Raw genomic sequence first — 20,879 nt, 5'->3', positions numbered from 1 at the left:
GGCGGTAAAGGGTGTTTTCTAGGCATTACAGCAGGTGTCCAGCTTTTACCACCCGGCCGGCAAATTCGACTCAAGGTTTGCAGCGGTGCAAAAACTTACTGCCCCGCCCTCTAGTTCCACTGAGATCATGGCGTCAATCGTCGTGCAATGCTCTGTTAGTGCTCCGATGCAAATTTCGGCCCCAACGTCCCATTAAACACCGCCCCAAGAAATGTCTGAAAAACCAGGCGTCCCCAGGATGCAGCAGGTGGTATTTGCGGCGTATTTAAATGGAGGGAGGACGATCCTACATCGCAGGTCACATTGACTGCAATGGTTGCGCACAGCACGCTGCGTGAAGCTCCGACTTGAAAGCAGCAGTTTTATCTGCCATTACAGTGTCCTTACAACTTCAGTCAGAGATTTAAAGGGGGGAATTACTTGTTCGCCAGCGTATCATGCTGCATGCTATTGCTAGGCAGCATTAAGATAGAAGAAGGGCTCTTGGCCATACTGGACCATGGATGAGGAGAGACCGAAGACGGCTGAGGAGGAGGGCTTACCCCCCATGGGTTTACAGGCACCAATGCTCATACCTCCAACTCTCTGAGGAGCAGTGTGTGAGAAGAATGTGCTTCCGAAAGGAAGTGCGGACAGAGATATGCCATCTCCTACAGGCAAACCGATGCCTGGACCGCTCTGGAGACAGCCTTCAATACTCCCCTCAACAGGTTTCCGAATACATTGTGGTGTGCTGCATGTTGCACAGCTTGGCCATCATGAGGGGCCAGGAATTGCCAGTGGGGATTGCAGGTCCACCTCAGGGGGAGGAGGACGATGAAGAGGAGCCTGGCGAAGCCCCCATTGGATAGCCACACCATCCATGGAGGAGGCAGCGTGGAGATGCTGCCGGACCAAGAGTCATACGTCGCCAGCTCACAATGGACCGGTTCTCCTAAATGGAGGAAAGTGAGGGATGCAGCTAATACTGGACACGCTGTGTCCCCTCCCCATAAAGGCACATCTCCGGTGAACGTTGGAATGAGACACAAGACACCAATGGCAAAGGATCAAACAGACATTGTACTGCAACGAAGGAATAAAGACTCCCCTCACCAAAAGGAAACCATACAATAGATAACTTTATGTTGCAGGGCACTGACCAACAATGAAGTGCATTAAATCAAAGAAACTATTTACAAGTGTAATCAACAACAATCAGGGCATTTGCACAACCTTGTCCAGCTCATTATTCGAACTTATTTAATGCCGTGATTTTCAGCTGGGGCGCAAAAACACCTGATTTTGTGCCCCCGATTATGGAACCTCATTTTTTCCCGAATTTTGCAGACGAGGGCACAAACTTTTTCCAGGCGGTATCAAGACCGCCCCGTTGCCATGACCGTCCCGAAATCACAAAAAACAAAAATCCAGCCCAAAAGCTTTTGCTGACAGGACTTGTTCCGAGAGTGTGCTTTCATTACTTTGGAGGTAATTTCTGCTACCTTGGATTTTTGTGAGTCTGATCTACACTTTCCATCTGACAAGCCTCAGTTCAGCATGGGTGCTGCTTATGCAGCTTTACCTTGGACTTCAGATGAAGACCAAGATGAGCAGCAGCAGGAACAGCAGCAGCCTTTTCTGCACTGACCTGCCGCTCCACAGGGGAGAGGGGATGAGCACAGGGCGATCGCAGGAGGCGATACTCCCAACACAGAGGAGCAGCTTCCTGGACATGTCGGAACACCAGTGCCTTAGGAGGTTCAAGCTATCAGTCAGGTGGTCGCAAACATTTGCAGCCTCCTGGAAGAAGACCTCCTGGGAACGCTTTGCCAGTAGTTGTCAAAGTCACCATCACCTTCAATTTCTTTGCCTCTGGCTCCTTCCAAGGATCTGCAGAATCTCGCAAATTGCTGCCCACAAATGCATCACTCAGGTGACCGATGCCATGTTTGCCGGGGCCGGCAATTATGTGCACTCTGCAAATGATGTCGTGTAAGAAATCATGAATTGGAAGAAATTGTGAATTGTAAATGAAATTGGTTTACCTAGCTCAGGCAGCCAGGATGAACTGATGACACAGAACTATTTTAATCATGACCGATAAAGATTTTCACAGAGAGCTCATTTACAAGGGCATAACACATGAATAGGCCTTCACCGGAGATAAACAAACTGCCCAAGAGAAGGAAACCAGAGGTCCAAACAAGAGATAAGCAAAGGAATTATCTCATGGGATGGGGGAGGGCTTTCATCTGAAAGTTGAGACAAAGAACTCGACATACCATTGGGCACCTTGGTTTAGGAAGAGCCCTTACAGGTTAGATAGTCCTGTCCATAATCTACCCCAGGCCCATCTCTAAAAATAGAATAAAAGAGATATATCGAAAGAGCTTTTAGCACAAAGTGGAGAGAAGAGCTGTTCGCGTATACCAGCTGTCTGTTCGGGACCGATACCAGCTGCTTGTCATGGTTGTGTGTCTACTATGTCTATTCTGATTGCGTGTGCTATTTGATTACATTTGAGCTACCGCTCCTTACTAAAACAACCTATGACTCCTGAACCCTTTTGGGTAATCAGTGTATGATCTGTGATCCAAATCTTAGTGGCCGGTCCGAATGAGCAGTCGCTCAGCTTTACGGCTCGGGCTGGCTTCCCACGGGTCCTGGGAGTCAACGATAGCACAAATGTGCCAATCAAAGCACCCCCATATCAACCTGGAGTCTTCATATACCGCAAGGGCTTCCAGTTCATCAATGTTCAGCTTGTATGCTACCACAAAAAGATCATGGAGGTGTGTGCAAGATTCCCAAGCAGCTGCCATGATGTTTTCATCCTTTGCAAGTCCACATTCTCAGAGCTCGTCGGATCTCAAAGCAGAGTTAACGGCTGGCTCCTTGGGGACAAGGGCTACTCCCTGAAGATGTGGCTGATGACACCCGCTAGGAGCCCAAACACAATCACAGGCCACATGACCTCAAAGAATGCAATCGGAATGCTGAAGATGCACCTTAGGTGCCTGGACAGATAGGAATGGATGAAGTGGGGTTTTATTGAGTCTTGTAAACATCACATGACTGGCTAAGCCACTCACAATGCAATAGCTCTACAAACCTGTGAGCAGACTCAGATGCATAAATTACAGGCTGGAGTCGGCTTGGGAAGAGAATCTCCCTGTGGGCCCTTACAGAACTCAGCATCAGCTCGAGGGACACATCATTTAAGCGAGGTGCAACCTTGCCACGTTGGGACTCCATTAATGGAGTTTCTTCCTCTGTTGCCCTACCTGGATAATCCTTCAACTTTTATCTTCACAGGATCCCTTTAAATAGTTCAGCTGAAATAGGCTCATGTGTGACATCATCACACCTGCTTGTGATAATTGGTTGGGAAACCCGGATATCAGATGCTAATGCAGTGGCTGGGTTAAAAACCACTGACAGACGTACTGCTGAAATTTCCGGGTTCCCCATGTGTTCTAGGGCTCCCCTGCTGCCAGGTTGTCGGACAGTGACATTTCTGGCCGAAGAGTGGGAATCCTGGCTGCTCACTAGATTGGAAGACGTGAGGCCCACTGAGGCCCCATTTACAGCCTCCCTGGCTGAGAGCGGCTAACTTAGCAAAGACTACAGGTCAAACCCGTGACCCTCCGGGATCTCTATGGTTTGGGCCTTTGAGCAGTACATCACCAAATGTTCCAGGGATTACTTTTGATCACAATTCCCAATATCATAAAGGGAACCATTATTTCATATTTACATCAGGGTACAGGTTGTTGAAATATCTGTATATTTTGAACTTCATAATAAACCCACATTGAACTGGCATATTCCCCTCAGATAGCTCGCATCAATCGTAAAATTCCCTACTACCGGCATCATAATACAAAGTATTTGGAATGTGAGTTTTAGTTTCACTGTATAAATGCATCTTTGGTGAAACCTTTCTAGTTATTGAGTGTGCCATCTATAGAGAGTGTCTGTGTTTTGCATCCATGCAGGAGATTGATAAGAACAACTGCCTCATTAACCTTCAGATTAATGGCAACTTTGATATTGCACTCATTGCAGACATGCTTGGACAGTCTACCAAAGAACATGCTTGCTCTCTGCATGCAAGTCACCACTTCCTTTTCGATCCTTGCATCATCAGATCGTACGCTTCCAAGACTCCTTGAATGCATTCACTTCAGCTTGGCCAATGGTGATCGATAGTCTAACACATGGCTTCTCAGGAGCATGGGCATAGTAGTCACAGTGGCCGATCGTAACCTGCACAATTTTCCATCATGTGCAAAACGCATCTGTGGTGCTAAATTGTAAAATTTACCCCATAATGTTATATAGAATATAATTCCACCAACCTATATAAATTCTTTGTGCATGTTTTGGAATTTACTTTTGAGGGTGTTAGGAGATATGATGGGCTGGTTAGTGCCCAAGATAGGGAAATTGTAGGAACAAGCTTGATGGGCCAAATTTCTTCTTGTGTTCATGGTTCCTTGTGTTAGAAAACTCATGGGCGAGAAGTTTGTTGAGATCACACCTGTTTTACAGGCGTAAAACTGGTGTCCAAGTGTCCAATATGGCAGGTGGCAGTGTGCCGTCCACCGCATTGGTAAAGGCTCAAGCATAGGCATCCAGGTCAAATGCCAGAAAGAGGTATTAAGCCTTTATGCATATGCAACTAGAGGGCAGAATGCCTGTTTCAAGACCCCTTCTGAAATGGAGCTGCGCTGTGGGGGTATTCTGCCTCATCATAACGAAGTCTTCATGCGGCCTAACCAGCGGCCCTTAAAGAGACTGCTGGGACCATCATCAAAAAAATAAGTTTAAAAAAAAACTTACCTGAATGCTAATGCCAGTTAGCCTGACATCAGTCGTCAGGAAAATGCTCATTATTAAGGAAGTGGCAACAGGGCACTAAGAAAATCATAATATGATCAGGCAGTATGAAAGGGAAATCATGTTTGACAAATTTATTAGAGTTTTTTGAGGCAGTAACTAGCAGGGTCGATCAAGGGGAACCATTGGATGTAGTATATTTGGATTTTCAAAAGGCATTCGATAAGGTGCTACATGAAAGGTTGTTACACAAGGTAAGGGCTCATAGGGTTGGGGTAATAGATTAGATTGGATAGAAGTTTGGTTAAAGGACAGATATTAGAGAGTAGGAATAAATAGGTAATTTTCAGGTTGGCAGGCTATAATGACTAAGAAAGCGATAAAGAAAGGAAAGATAGATTACAAAAGTAAAATTGCGCAAAACATAAAAACAGATAGTAAAAGCTTTTACCGATATAAAAAACCTGAAGAGAGTGACTAAAATAAATGTTGGTCCCTTAGAAGATGAGAAGGGGATTTAATAATGGGAAATGTGGAAATGGCTGAGACCTTAAACAATTATTTTGCTTCGGTCTTCACAGTGGAAGACACAAAAAGCATGCCAAAAATTGCTGGTCACGGGAATGTAGGAAGGGAGGACCTTGAGACAATCACTATCACTAGGGGGGGTAGTGCTGGACAGGCTAATGGGACTCAAGGTAGACAAGTTCCCTGGTCCTGATGAAATTTATCCCAGGGTATTAAAAGAGATGGCGGAAGTTATAGCAGATGCATTCGTTATAATCTACCAAAATTCTCTGGACTCTGGGGAGGTACCAGCAGATTGGAAAACAGCTAATGTAACGCCTCTGTTTAAAAAAGGGGGCAGACAAAAGGCAGGTAACTATAGGCTGGTTATTTTAACATCTGTAGTGGGGAAAATGCTTGAAGCTATCATTAAGGAAGAAATAGCGGGACATCTAGATAGGAATAGTGCAATCAAGTAGACGCAACATGGATTCATGAAGGGGAAATCATGTTGAACTAATTTACTGGAATTCTTTGAGGATATAACGAGCATGGTGGATAGAGGTGTACCGATGGATGTGGTGTATTTAGATTTTCAAAAGGTATTCGATAAGGTGCCACACAAAAGGTTACTGCAGAAGATAAAGGTACGCGGAGTCAGAGGAAATGTATTAGCATGGATCGAGAATTGGTTGGCTAACAGAAAGCAGAGAGTCAGGATAAATAGGTCCTTTTCGGGTTGGAAATCGGTGGTTAGTGGTGTGCCACAGGGATCGGTGCTGGGACCACAACTGTTTACAACATACAGAGATGACCTGGAAGAGGGGACGGAGTGTAGTGTAACAAAATTTGCAGATGACACAAAGATTAGTGGGAAAATGGACAGAGAGAGGCTGCAAAGAGATTTAGATAGGTTAAGCGAATGGGCTAAGGTTTGGCAGATGGAATACAATGTCGGAAAATGTGAGGTCATCCACTTTGGGGGAAAAAAACAGTAAAAGGGAATATTATTTGAATGGGAAGAAATGACAACATGCTGCGGTGCAGAGGGATCTGGGGGTCCTTGTGCATGAATCCCAAAAAGTTAGTTTGCAGGTGCAGCAGGTAATCAGGAAGGCGAATGGAATGTTGGCCTTCATTGCGAGAGGGATGGAGTACAAAAGCAGGGAGGTCCTGCTGCAACTGTACAGGGTATTGGTGAGGCTGTACCTGGAGTACTGTGTGCAGTTTTGGTCACCTCACTTAAGGAAGGATATACTAGCTTTGGAGGGGGTACAGAGACGATTCACTAGGCTGATTCCAGAGATGAGGGGGTTACCTTATGATGATAGATTGTGTAGACTGGGTCTTTACTCGTTGGAGTTCAGAAGGATGAGGGGTGATCTTATAGAAACATTTAAAATAATGAAAGGGATAGACAAGATAGAGGCAGAGAGGTTGTTTCCACTGGTCGGGGAGACTAGAACTAGGGGGCACAGCCTCAAAATACGGAGGAGCCAATTTAAAACCGAATTGAGAAGGAATTTCTTCTCCCAAGGTTGTGAATCTGTGGAATTCTCTGCCCAAGGAAGCAGTTGAGGCTAGCTCATTGAATGTATTCAAATCACAGATAGATTTTTAACCAATAAGGGAATTAAGGGTTACGGGGAGCGGGCAGGTAAGTGGAGCTGAGTCCACAGCCAGATCAGCCATGATCTTGTTGAATGGTGGAGCAGGCTCGAGGGGCTAGATGGCCTACTCCTGTTCCTAATTCTTATGTTCTTATGTTCTTATAACTAGTGGGGTGCTGCAAGGATCAGTGCTTGGGCCTCAGCTATTTACAATCTATATTAATGACTTAGATGAAGGGACCAAGTGCAATGTATCCAAGTTTGCTGATGATACAAAGATAGGTGGGAAAGTAAGCTGTGAGGAGGACACAAAGAGTCTGCAAAGGGATATAAATAGGTTACGTGAGTAGACAAGGTGAAGTATAATGTGGGGAAATATGAGGTTATTCAGTTTGGTAGTAAGAATCGAAAAGCAGAATTTATTTTAAAAAGGTGAGAGATTGGGAAATGTGAGGTGATCTCATTGAAACATACAAGGAGTCAATAATCAGCTTCCAGATTGAAAGTTCTGTGATGTGTGTGTGTGTATGGGGGGGCGGGGGGTGAGGAATCCTCCTTCAAAAATCATACATAGGAGAGGAGATGCAAGTGATTTGCATCAATAATATTTCTGGTGCTCATGGAATATACTTTTGTTTAGAAAGTTTTGGGAAGCCTTGCAAATTCTCAACTGATAATGTGTTGAGCTTTTAGAGGCATTTGTCATCCGGTGGGGGGGGGGGGGGGGGGGGGGAGGATGGAGGGAGAGCAGGAGGTTGTCACTAAGTGCCAACTCTTCTAAAAGTGAATTTTTTATATTCAGAGACTCTGTAAAATATCTCTTCAAATCTCTTTAAAACAAGCCTTCATAATCAGAATTAAAATTTATTGAAAATCTATTTTACAAATATAGGTTAGAAGCATGTGAGAGGCATGAATAATATTGAATTTTCAAAAGGATCCAACCCAACTTCCTGACAGTCTTTACCAGTTTACAGGGTTTAAAAACTGAGAACAAAATAATATTTGTATAAACTTTTGGAGCTTGCTATAGATTGATGAAATACAAAAGCTCATTAGAGTAAGATCGCTCATTTGCATATTTTATTTTTAATCAGACCATCTGTTCAAAGTTGGCGTGAATTGAGTAATTTCGTTGAAACACTGGCACATCCGACTGAGGCCCTGTGAACCTAGTCAAAGCCTGAAGAGTTTGGGAATAAGGACCAGTACATTTCAAAACCTGACTTGTGAGCCAAAAAACAATTAAAAGCTCTGCTGATACCTGCAGTGGTGTACAGCAGCGGGTAGCAGGAGTGATGGCAGTATTTTGGGATGGATGAATTTAGTAACTTTAATCTGATCCTGAACAAAGTGCTGCAGACTTCATTCATCAAGAGAAACCCCTCCTTACCGTTGCTCATATGGAAGGTGCTGAAATTGGAACCTGAAGTAATGATTTCAAATTCATCACATCGCTATTAATTTGCCAAAGGCACAAAGTAACAATGACTTGGATATTGAAAAGTGTACTCTTTTGCTATTTGTTGTAAGTACAATGTAAGGGAAGCTCTACATTGTATCAAAACTACATTATACTTCATTTTAAATGCTTGACGGAAATGTGCAACTTGTATAAATTAGCTGATCTGGCAACACTGCCAATTGTCAGCAGGCTGAGTGCAAATACCAATAGGATTCTTTTGAGAACAGCGATTCTTACACAGAAGCCTGCTGCCCATTTATACATTTATCTGTAAAAAAACAGGTGTGTCACTCAGAACATTACAGGACTGATTTTCCTTTGTGGCCTGTGCCCGAGCTAGCAGCAAGCAGAGCAGCAAATGTGGGCTCAATTGGGCCGTTCCCCAATGAATACACATTTCTTCTTTAGGATTACATCTGAATGGAGTGGCCAGGTGCCCGCTGTACATGGTATCTTGCTATTGGGCATATCCATTCTCCAGAGGAAGCAAATTCAGGGCCAGGAATTGCAAGAGGAGACCTTAAAGATGCCTGGCTGCTGTCACGATGGGCTATCTGCAATGTCTCCACTTCTGTATCTGATTAGCTATATTTGATCTCTGATTTTATCAGGCTGGATTTTCGGCTTTGATGTTTTTGGGGCGGTAATGACGGTGGGGGCGGTAAAGTTTGCGCCCGGGAACAGTTTGCACTTCAGTAAGTAAAATTGGGCAGCTGGGCCCTGAGTCAGGGCTAAGGGAGGTGTTGGACACCTCTCTTGGGCGCTAGCATGGGAAAATCCCGAGCTAAAGAGCCGGGCTGGGAGTGCTCCGAGAGACCGCCTGTGGAGAAAGAGAAAAACTTAAAAAAAACCACGAAAACATTCCCAAAACATTGCCCACGCCACCACAACATAAATCGCAAAAAAAACAATCGCACTTACCTTAGGAGTCCATTATTTACCTCTCTGCAGTCGCTATCGTTGCACCGCCTGATTTCCCACTGTGGGACCTGCTGCTGGGCGGACAGGTCAGGCAAGAGTCAAAACTCACTTACTGAAGTGCTGCTCTGCACCGCTGCAAAACTGGACCCGAGGATCGCTGGGGATCGCTGGAGGCTCACCGCCCACCCAGAAGAACTAACCTCCACCGTTGCTGCCGCTCGGGGGCAAAAAAGGGAGTGCAGAAGACCCGAAAATCTGCCCCAATGTTGTCTTGCAGCATCTGACCTCTTTATTTGTATTGTCTGGTTCCTGTTGTCATTTGGGATGTTGCTGTGTGCAAATTAGCCATGGAGTTTCCCCGCATTGTAACAGTCACTACCCCTCAAAAATACTTAATTGGCTGTGAAGTGCTTTGGGGCATCCTGCGGTTGTGAAAGATGCTTCATAAGTATAAGTTCTTTCTTTGCTGGTGATGTATTCCTGGAATGTGTACGAGATGATTTTTTAGACCAGTATGTTGAGCAGCCTACTAGGGAACAGGCTATCCTGGATTGGGTACTAGATTGTGTAATGAGAAGGGGTTAATTAAAGTCTTGTTGTGCAGGGTCCTTTAGGGAAGAGTGACCATAACGTAATTGAATTTCTTATTAAGATGGAAAGTGAAGTAGTCCAATCCGAAACTAGGGTCCTAAATCTAAACAAAGGAAACTATGAAGGTATGAGGAATGAATTAGCTATGATAGATTGGGAAGATTCATTAAAAGGCATGATGGTGGATATGCAATGGCTAATATTTAAGGAACAAATGTATGAATTGCAACAGTTATACATTCCTTTCTGGTGTAAAAACACAAAAGGAAAAGTGTCCCAACCATGGCTAACAAAAGAAAGGATAGTATTAGATCCAAAGAGGAGTTATACAAAGTTGCCAGAAAAAGTAGCAAGCCTGAGGATTGGGAGCAGTTTAGAATTCAGCAAAAAAGGACCAAGAGATTAATTAATAGGGGAAAAATAGAGTATGAGAGTAAACTTGCAAGGAACATAAAAACCGACTGCAAAAGTTTCTAGAAGTACATAAAAAGAAAAAAGATTAGTGAACACCAATGCAGGTCCTTTACAGACAGAAATGGGAGGAGTGTAATGGGGAACAAGGAAATGGCAGAACAATTAAATAAATATTTCGGTTCTGTCTTCACGGAAGAGGACACAAATAACGTCCCAGAAATGTTAGGGAGCCAAGAGTCTAGTGAGCAAGAGGAATTAAAGGAAATGATAAGTAGTAAGAAAATAGTGCTGGAGAAACTAATGGGACTGAAGGCAGATAAATCCCCAGGGCCTGATGATCTGCATCCCAGAGTACTAAAAGAGGTAGCCATGAAAATAGAAGATGCATTGGTTGTCATCTTCCAAAATTCTATAGATTATGGAACAGTTCCTGCAGATTGGAGGGTGGCAAATGTAACCCCACAATTTAAAAAAGGAAGAGAGAAAACGGAAAACTATAGACCGGTTAGCCTGACATCAGTAGTAGGGAAAATGTCGGAGTCTATTATAAAGGATGTGATAACAGCGCACTTAGATAATATCAACGGGATTAAACAAAGTCAACATGGATTTATGAAAGGAAAATCATGTTTGACAAACCTACTGGAGTTTTTTGAAAATGTAACTGATAAGAATAGATAAGGGAGAATCAGTAGATGTAGTGTATTTGGATTTTCAAAAGGCCTTTGATAACATAGAAACATAGAAAATAGGTGCGGGAGGAGGCCATTCGGTCCTTCGAGCCTGCACCACCATTCAATAAGATCATGGCTGATCATTCACCTCAGTACCCCTTTCCTGCTTTCTCTCCATACCCCTTGATCCCTTAAGCCATAAGGGCCATATCTAACTCTCTCTTGAATATATCCAATGAACTGGCATCAACAACTCAGCGGTAGAGAATTCCACAGGTCAACAACTCTCTGAGTGAAGAAGTTTCTCCTCATCTCAGTCCTAAATGGCTTACCCCTTATCCTTTATCTGTGTCCCCTGGTTCTCGACTTCCCCAACATCTGGAACATTCTTCCCGCATCTAACCTGTCCAGTCCCATCAGAATTTTATATGTTTCTATGAGATCCCCTCTCATCCTTCTAAATTCCAATTAATACAGGCCCAGTCGACCCAGTCTCTCCTCATATGTCAATCCTGCCATCCCGGGAATCAGTCTGGTGAACCTTCGCCGCAATCCCTCAATAGCAAGAACGTCCTTCCTCAGATTAGGAGACTAAAAGTGAACACAATATTCCAGGTGAGGCCTCACCAAGGCCCTGTACAACTGCAGTAAGACCTCTCTGCTCCTATACTCAAATCTCCTAGCTATGATGGCCAACATACCATTTGCCTTCTTCGCCGCCTGATGTACCTGCATGTTTCAGTGACTGATGTAACATGACACCCAGGCCTCATTGCACCTCCCCTTTTCCTAATCTGCCGCCATTCAGATGATATTCTGCCTTCATGTTTTTGCCATCAAAGTGGATAACCTCACATTTATCCAGATTATACTGTATCTGCCATGCATTTGCCCACTCACCTAACCTGTCCAAGTCACCCTGCAGCCTCTTAGCGCCCCCCTCACAGCTCACACCACCACCCAGCTTAGTGTCATCTGCAAACTTGGAGACATTACACTCAATTCCTTCATCCAAATCATTGATGTATATTGTAAATAGCTGGGGTCCCAGCACTGAGCCCTGCGGCACCCCACTAGTCACTGCCTGCCATTCAGAAAAGGACCCGTTAATCCTGACTCTCTGCTTCCTGTCTGCCAACCAGTTCTCTATCCATGTCAGTACATTACCCCCAATATCATGTGCTTTAATTTTGCACACTAATCTCTTGTGTGGAACATTGTCAAAAGCCTTTCGAAAGTCCACATTCACTGGTTCTCCCTTGTCCACTCCACTGGTTACATCCTCAAAAAATTCTAGAAGATTTGTCAAGCTTGATTTCCCTTTCATAAATCCATGCTGACTTGGACCGATCCTGTCACTGCTTTCCAAATGCGCTGCTATTTCATCTTTAATAATTGATTCCAACATTTTCCCCACTACTGATGTCAGGCTAACCGGTCTATAATTCCCTGTTTTCTCTCTCCTTCCTTTTTAAAAAAGTGGTGTTACAATAGCTACCCTCTAGTCCATAGGAACTGATCCAGAGTCGATAGACTGTTGGAAAATGATCACCAATGCATCACTATTTCTAGGGCTACTTCCTTAAGTACTCTGGGATGCAGCCTATCAAGCCCTGGGGATTTATTGGCCTTCAATCCCATCAATTTCCCCCAAACAATTTCCCGCCTAATAAAGATTTCCTTCAGTTCCTCCTTCTCACGAGACCCTCAGTCCCCTAGTATTTCCGGAAGGTTATTTGTGTCTTCCTTTGTGAAGACAGAACCAAAGTATTTGTTCAACTGGTCTGCCATTTCTTTGCTCCCCATTATAAATTCACCTGAATCTGACTGCAAAGGACCTACATTTGACTTCACTAATCTTTTTCTCTTCACATATCTATAGAAGCTTTTGCAGTCAGTTTTTATGTTCCCAGCAAGCTTCCACTCATACTCTATTTTCCCCCTCCTAATTAAACCCTTTGTCCTCCTCTGCTGAATTCTAAATTTCTCCCAGTCCTCAGGTTTGCTGCTTTTCTGACCAATTTATATGCCTCTTCCTTGGATTTAACATTATCCCTAATTTCCCTTGTTAGCCATGGTTGAGCCACCTTCCCCATTTTGTTTTTACCCCAGACAGGGATGTACAATTGGTGAAGTTCATCCATGTGACCTTTAAATGTTTGCCATTGCCTATCCACCGTCAACTCTTTAAGTATTATTCGTCAGTCTATTCTACCCAATTCACGTCTCATACCATCGAAGTTACCTTTCCTCAAGTTCAGGACCCTAGTCTCTGAATTAACTGTGTCACTCTCCATTTTAATAAAGAATTCTACCATATTATGGTCATTCTTCCCCAAGGGGCCTCGCACAACAAGATTGCTAATTAGTCCTTTCTCATTACACATCACCCAGTCTAGGATGGCCAGCCCTCTAATTGGTTCCTCGACATATTGGTCTGGAAAACCATCCCTAATACACTCCAGGAAATCCTCCTCTACCGTATTGTTACCAGTTTGGTTAGCCCAATCTATATGTCGATTAAAGTCGCCCATGATAACTGCTGTACCTTTATTGCACGCATCCCTAATTTCTTGTTTGATGCTGACCCCAACCTCACTACTACTGTTTGGTGGTCTGTACACAACTCCCACTAATGTTGTCTGCCCTTCTACAGCTCCACCCATACAGATTCCACATCATCCAAGCTAATGTCCTTCCTTACTATGTGATAATTTCCTCTTTAACCAGCAATGCTATTCCACCTCCTTTTCCTTTCTGTCTATCCATCCTGAATGTTGAATACCCCTGGATGTTGAGTTCCCAGCCTTGGTCACCCTGGAGCCATGTCTCCGTGATGTCAATTATATCATTTTCGTTAATTGCTGCCTACGCAGTTAATTCGTCCACCTTATTACGAATACTCCTCGCATTGAGGCACAGAGCCTTCAGGCTTATCTTTTTAAACACACTTTGCCCCTTCAGAATTTTGCTGTAATGTGGCCCTATTTGATTTTTGCCTTGGGTTTCTCTGCCCTCCTTTTCTTCTTTTTTACTTTTCTTCTTTCTATCTTTTGCTTCTGCCCCCATTCTACTTCCCTCTGTCTCCCTACATACGTTTCCATCCCCCTGCCATATTAGTTTAACCTCTCCCCAACAGCACTAGCAAACACTCCCCCTAGGACATTGGTTCTGGTCCTGCCCAGGTATAGACCATCCAGTTTCCAGATCCCACTTAAGAGGTTAGTGTGCAAAATTAAAGCACATCGGATTTGGGGTAATGTATTGGCATGGATTGAAGATTGGTTAACTGACAGGAAACAGAGAGTAGGAATAAACAGGTCTTTTTCTGGGTAGCGGGCAGTGACTCGTGGGGTACCACAGGGATCAGTGCTTGGGCCTCAGCTATTCACAATATATATACCTGATTTGGATGAGGGAACCAAATGTAATATTTCCAAGTTTGCTGACAACACAAAACTAGGTGCGATTGCTGCAAAGCGATTTAGATATGTTGAGTGAGTGGGCAAATGCATGGCTGATGCAGTATAACATGGATAAATGTGAAGTTATCTACTTTGGTAGGAAAAACATAAGGACAAAGTATTATTTAAATGGTGATGGCTTGGGAAGTGCCGATGTAGAGAGGGACCTGAGTGTCCTTGTACACCAGTCATTGAAAGCAAACATGCAGGTACAGCAAGCAGTTAGGAAGGCAAATGCTATGTTGGCCTTCATTGCAAGAGGATTTGAGTACAGGAGCAAGGATGTCTTACTACAGTTATACAGGTCCTTGATGAGACCGCACCTGGAGTATTGTGTGCAGTTTTAGTCTCCTTATCTAAGAAAAGATATATTTGCCATAGAGGGAGTGCAGTGAAGGTTCACCAGACTGATTCCTAGGATGGCAGGACTGTCGTATGAGGAGAGATTTTTTTCACTCAGAGGGTGGTGAACCTGTGGAATTCTCTACCACAGAAGGCTGTGTTGGAGGCCAAGTCACTGAATATATTTAAGAAGGAGATAGATAGATTTCTAGAAACAAAAGGTATCAAGAGGTATGGGGAAAAAGCAGGAATATGGTGTTGAGATAGAGGATCAGCCATGATCATATTGAATGGTGGTGCAGATTTGAAGGGCCGAATGGCCTACTACTGCTCCTATTTTCTATGCTTCTATGTAGCCAGTTGTCTGGCAACAGTTGAGGAAGAAGTGAATACCCTGCTTTCAGGTTGCCAATAAGCTGCTGCTGCAGGAAGACTAGGAGTGAAAGGCAGTGCTGTTTGTTAGCAAGTGCCAATCTGTTAGCAAGGATGGAATAAATGACGACTGCAGAATGATGGCATTATGATTGCAGCCTGTGTATTTTGCAATCCTTTGCACGATAAGGTTACTCTTGGAACCCCCACCACAGCACAAACACAAGGCAGGATGGAGCACAATTGGGGTCTTAATGATACTCTGCCCTGCCCTTATATCTTGTATCAGTCTTTACGGTAGAGGACACTAACAATATCCCAACAGTGGATAGTTAAGGGGCTATGGGGGGGAGGAACTTAACACAAACACAATCACTAAGGAGGTGGTACTCAGTAAGATAATGGAACTAAAGGCAGATAAATCCTCTGGACCTGATGGCTTGCATCTTAGGGTCTTAAGAGACATAACGGCAGGGATAGTGGATGCATTGGTTGCTATTTACCAAAATTCCTTGGATTCTGGGGAAGTCCCAACAGATTGTAAAACTGCAAATGTAATGCCCCTATTTAAAAAAGGAGGCAGACAAAAAGCAAGAAACTATAGACCAGTTAGCCTAACATCTGTGGTTGGGAAAATGTTGGAGTCCATTATTAAAGAAGCAGTAGCAGGACATTTGGAAAAGCAAAATTCGGTCAGGCAGAGTCAGCATGGATTTATGAAGGGGAAGTCATGTTTGACAAATTTGCTGGAATTCTTTGAGGATGTAACGAACAGGGTGGATAAAGGGGAACCAGTGAATGTGGTGTAATTGGACTTCCAGAAGGCATTTGACAAGGTGCCACATAAAAGGTTACTGCACAAGATAAAAGTTCACGGGGTTGGGGTAATATATTAGCATGGATAGAGGATTGGCTAACTAACGGAAAACAGAGAGTCAGGATAAATGGGTCATTCTCGGGTTGGCAATCAGTAACTAGTGGAGTGCCGCAGGGATCAGCGCTGGGACCCCAACTATTTACAATCTATATTAGCAACTTGGAAGAAGGGACCGAGTGTAACGTTGCCAAGTTTGCTGACAATACAAAGATGGGAGGAAAAGCAATATGTGAAGAGGACACAAAAAATCTGCAAAAGGACATAGACAGGCTAAGTGAGTGGGCAAAAATTTGGTAGATGGAGTATAATGTTGGAAAGTGTGAGGTCATGCATTTTTGGCAGAAAAAAATGAAAGAGCAAGTTATTATTTAAATGGAGAAAAATTGTAAAGTGCTGCAGTACAGCGGGACCTGGGGGTACTTGTGCATGAAACACAAAAGGTTAGTATGCAGGTACAGCAAGTGATCAGGAAGGCAGTGGAATCTTGGCCTTTATTGCAAAGGGGATGGAGTATAAAAGCAGAGAAGTCTTGCTACAGTTATACCGGGTATTGGTGAGGCCACACCTGGAATACTACATACAGTTTTGGTTTCCATATCTACGAAAGGATATACTTGCTTTGGAGGCAGCTCAGAGAAGGTTCAGTCGGTTGATTCTGGAGATGAGGGGATTGACTTATGAGGAAAGATTGAGGAGGTTGGGCCTTGACTCATTGGAATTCAGAAGAATGAGAGATGATCTTATCGAAATGTATAAGATTATGAGGGGGCTTGACAAGGTGGATGCAGAGAGGATGTTTCCACTGTTAGGGGAGACTAGAAATAGGGGGCATAATCTTAGAATAAGGGGCCGCCCATTTAAAACTGAGATGAGGAGGAATTTCTTCTCTCTGAGGGTTGTAAGTCTGTGGAATTTGCTGCCTCAGAGAGCTGTGAAAGCTGGGACATTGAATAAATTTAAGACAGAGATAGACAGTTTCTTAACCGATAAGGGAGTAAGGGGTTATGGGGAGCGGGCAGGGAAGTGGACCTGAGTTCATGATCAGATCAGCCATGATCGTATTAAATGGCACAGCAGGCTCGAGGGGCCGTGTGGCTTATTCCTGCTCCTATTCCTTATGTTCTTATCTTCCAATGTGTGTCCACTCATTACTTCCTAGGACTCCATAACTGGAACACCTTGCATCCCTCAATCTTGCCACCCTCTTACAATTTTCAGGTTTTTAAAAAATCCATACATAATGACTACTTTCTGATTTCTCTTGTTTTCTCTTATACTGATTTTAAACCTTTATGGTATCCTGCAATAAAACAATATAAAAATGGAAGAAAAAGCAAACAACAGCAAATGATGGAAATCTGAAATAAAAACAGAAAATACTGGAAATACACAGATCAGCCATCACCTGCAAAGAGAAAAGACAGGTTATTAATGTTTTGCGAGTGTAACCTTTCCTCAGAAGTGAAGGCTGAAAGATAAACTGGCAATTTAGTAAATTGGGAAAGAGGAGAAAAGTAGAAGGAGGAGATGAAAGAGGGAGATAATCAACAGATATGTCTATAACAAAGAGTATATACAAAAACATCAATAACTTATATTTATATAGCTTTATTTAACATAGTAAAATGTCCCAAGGCGCTTCATAGGAGTGCTATAAAAGAACATTTGACACCAAGCCACATAAGGAAAAATTAAGGCAGATGATCAAAAGCTTGGTCAAAGAGGTAGGTTTTAAGGAGTGTCTTAAAGGAGGAAAGAGAGGTAGAGAGTCGGAGAGTTTTAGGGAGGGACTTTCAGAGCTTGGAGCCTTGGCAGCTGATGGCATGGCTACCAATGGTGGAGCAATTAAAATTGGGGATGTGCAGGAGGCCAAAATTAGCAGAGCTTAGATATCTCGGTGGGTTGTGGGGCTGTAGTAGATTACAGAGATAGGAAGGGGCGAGACCATGGAGGGATTTGAAAACAAGGATGAGAATTTTAAAAATCGAGGCGTTGCTTAACTGGGAGCCAATGTAGGTCAGTGAGCGGGACTTGGTGCGAGTTAGGACATGGGCTGCCGAGTTTTGAATGACCTTAAATTTACGTAGAGTGGAACGTGGGAGGCCAGCCAGCAGTGTATTGGAATAGTCAAGTCTAGAGATAACAAAGGCTAGAATGAGGATTTCAGCAGCGAATGAGCTGAGGCAGGGCAGAGTCAGGCGATGTTATGGAGGTGGAAATAGACGGTTTTACTGATGACTCGAATATGTGGTCGTAAGCTCAGTTGAGGGTCAAATATGACCAACGTTGCAAACAGTCTCGTTTAGCATCAGACAGATGCTAAGGAGAGCCAGTGGCTAGGAAACGGAGTTTGTGGCGGGGACCGAAGACAATGGGCTTCGATCTTCCCAATATTTAGTTGGAGGAAATTTCTGCTCATCAGATAAGCTGTTTGACAATTTAGAGATAGTGAAGGGGTCGAGAGAATGGTGGTGAGGTAGGTGTCATCAGCGTACATGTGGATACCGACGCTGTGTTTTCGGATGATATCACCGAGGGGCATCATATTGATGAGAAATAGGAGGGGGCCAAGGATAGGTCCTTAGGGGAACACTAGCGGTAACGATGAGGGAGCAGGAAGAGAAGCCATTGCAGGTGATTCTTGGACTATGATTAGATAGATAAGAATAGAACCAGGCGAGGGTAGTCCCATCCAGCTGGACGATGGTGGAGAGGCCTTGGAGAAGAATTTCAGGGAGGGGCTACAGCCCCATTTTTGTCAAGCAGGAGACCTCTAAATCTCCCCCCGGGAATCAAAGCAAGAAGTATTTTAGCTTACAATAAATTACAGGATATTATTCGGATCTTCCAGATTTATATGAGCCAAGCCCATGCCACATTATGCCAACCAGAATCATCTGAAACATTAACCTAATTCTTTTTCCAACACTCACAGACCTGTTGTGTATCTCTCCTAATGTTTTTGTTTCAGATTTTTAAAATCTACTTTAATCTACACATGAAAAAGATCATTTACTCTTTTCAGGTTAATTGAGGGAGACGGTTTTTATAAAAGTAAAATAATATATTTTTGAGAAGTTTTTAATATTTTGCTTATGGCATTAATTAAAATCTCCCCCGGTACCAACATTAAGTAATCTTTCACAGTGCGAACAACATAGTCACCGCATGCTGAAGAGTGTGTCCTGCTGCTAGGATGGAAACTGGAACTAGTGTTCTATGAGCACGAAGCTGGAATTTGGATTACAAGACAAGGATGTGCATTAAACAGTCAGACAGACCAAGAGAAAAGCTTCTCCTGCTGTGTTACACATACCTAAAACTAACACCAGTAATGGAGCTTTGCAACATAGTTTTCATATCATCTAACACTCATTGATTCAGCAACCTTGGAGCTTTAATAGACTGTTCCTTTAATAATTATCAAATTGCACATAACCTACAAGGATAAGTAGGGGGTAAACAGGATGTTACTCTTGCTGATTTCAACACAAGCTAAAATAGAACTATTTTCTGTGGAAGTAGCTGAGTTTACTCAAGAACTGTGAATTATTTGAACATTCTTTCTACCAACAATGAAATAGCTCATCAGAAATGCTCTTTACAAAAATAACTCTCCTGGCAGGGTGTCATGAGAGAGATCACCAAGGAGCAGATGGAGCTATAAAAAGGTCGTGGTGATGAAATGAAAAATAAAATAGGAAAATTACTGGCGAACAGTATTTAGTAGAAATCATTATTCCATTGCAATAGGTACAAATCAGTGAAGCACGTTAGAAGAAGACAAGCTAAAGATGGGGCGTCTTAAAGCCAATGTTTGATCTAAACTCAAGGTATCCCTGGAAATCATCAATGTTTTCCGTCCGGTAAATATTTGAACGGGGGACAAATAAAGCAAATAAGGTTGTTTGAAATAGATTGTGAGACGGGGAGGATCCATGTTGTAGAGCGGAGGGCTATTTTAGCAGATACTTCTATCAGTTTATGACAACATTGCACTAAATCATCCAACCGGATGCACTAGTAACCATTGGAAAAGTCTTCTCCCCACAGTGGAATGACCTACTGATCCTACAGAATGGTCGCTTACTATGGTGTGGTGTCAGAGGACTACAAGTGCCCATGAAAAGTTACTGCTTTCGGGAGAAGTAGGGTAATGGGAAGAGAACTGGAGGGGAAAAAAAATTAATTAAAAAAAATAGATCCAGAATTTCCTCGAGCTGCTCCCACTCCACCACCATATAATTTCTGGTAATGGGGAGGAAACCTAGTTCTGCAATGTGCCTGGCAGAAATAAATAATATTCATCCAAATAAGTAACTGTAAAAAATAAAATTAATATTGCGACAACTACTTTACAAAAATATAACCTTCATTTGAAAATAATTGTTAAAAACTCAGACCCCGTGGGACCTGGGTTTGAATCCTACAAAGAGTGTGCTGAAAGTTTCCTCTCTTTACCATTAGAAAGGGATCCATGTGAATTGGGGTTTGATCGATCTTAGTTTCCTAGTAGGCTGAGTCCATATCTAAAACTGCTTAAATTCCAAAACAGTCTCATTTATAGAGTTGGCAAACATGACTGGTGTGGGAAATGGAAACGTCACGTTTGTAAAATAGGAATTGCTCTTCTGAGGTTAGGGTAAAGGTGCACGGTTTGTGTTGAGGGATCTTTACTCTGCATTTAACCCATGATCATTATCTGGGAAAACTTGATACTGGAGGGGAATTTTACCATCAACGAATGAGTGGGTTTGGGAGCGGTGGGTGGTAAAATGCACTGAAATTGACAGCGCATCGGAGAGCCAGCTCCAACCC

The 20,879-nt window shown here is 43.3% G+C and overlaps 1 protein-coding gene across 1 annotated transcript in view; it reads right to left on the bottom strand.

Moving 5' to 3' along the window:
• igsf3 (immunoglobulin superfamily, member 3) overlaps positions 1 to 20,879 on the bottom strand; it is a 190,545-nt gene that overhangs the window by 118,887 nt on the left and 50,779 nt on the right. The window lies entirely within an intron of this gene.

This window comes from Pristiophorus japonicus, chromosome 11 (assembly GCF_044704955.1).
Source record: "Pristiophorus japonicus isolate sPriJap1 chromosome 11, sPriJap1.hap1, whole genome shotgun sequence".
NCBI classification, from domain to species: Eukaryota; Metazoa; Chordata; class Chondrichthyes; family Pristiophoridae; genus Pristiophorus; species Pristiophorus japonicus.
This window is presented reverse-complemented; position numbering and strand designations above follow the sequence as displayed.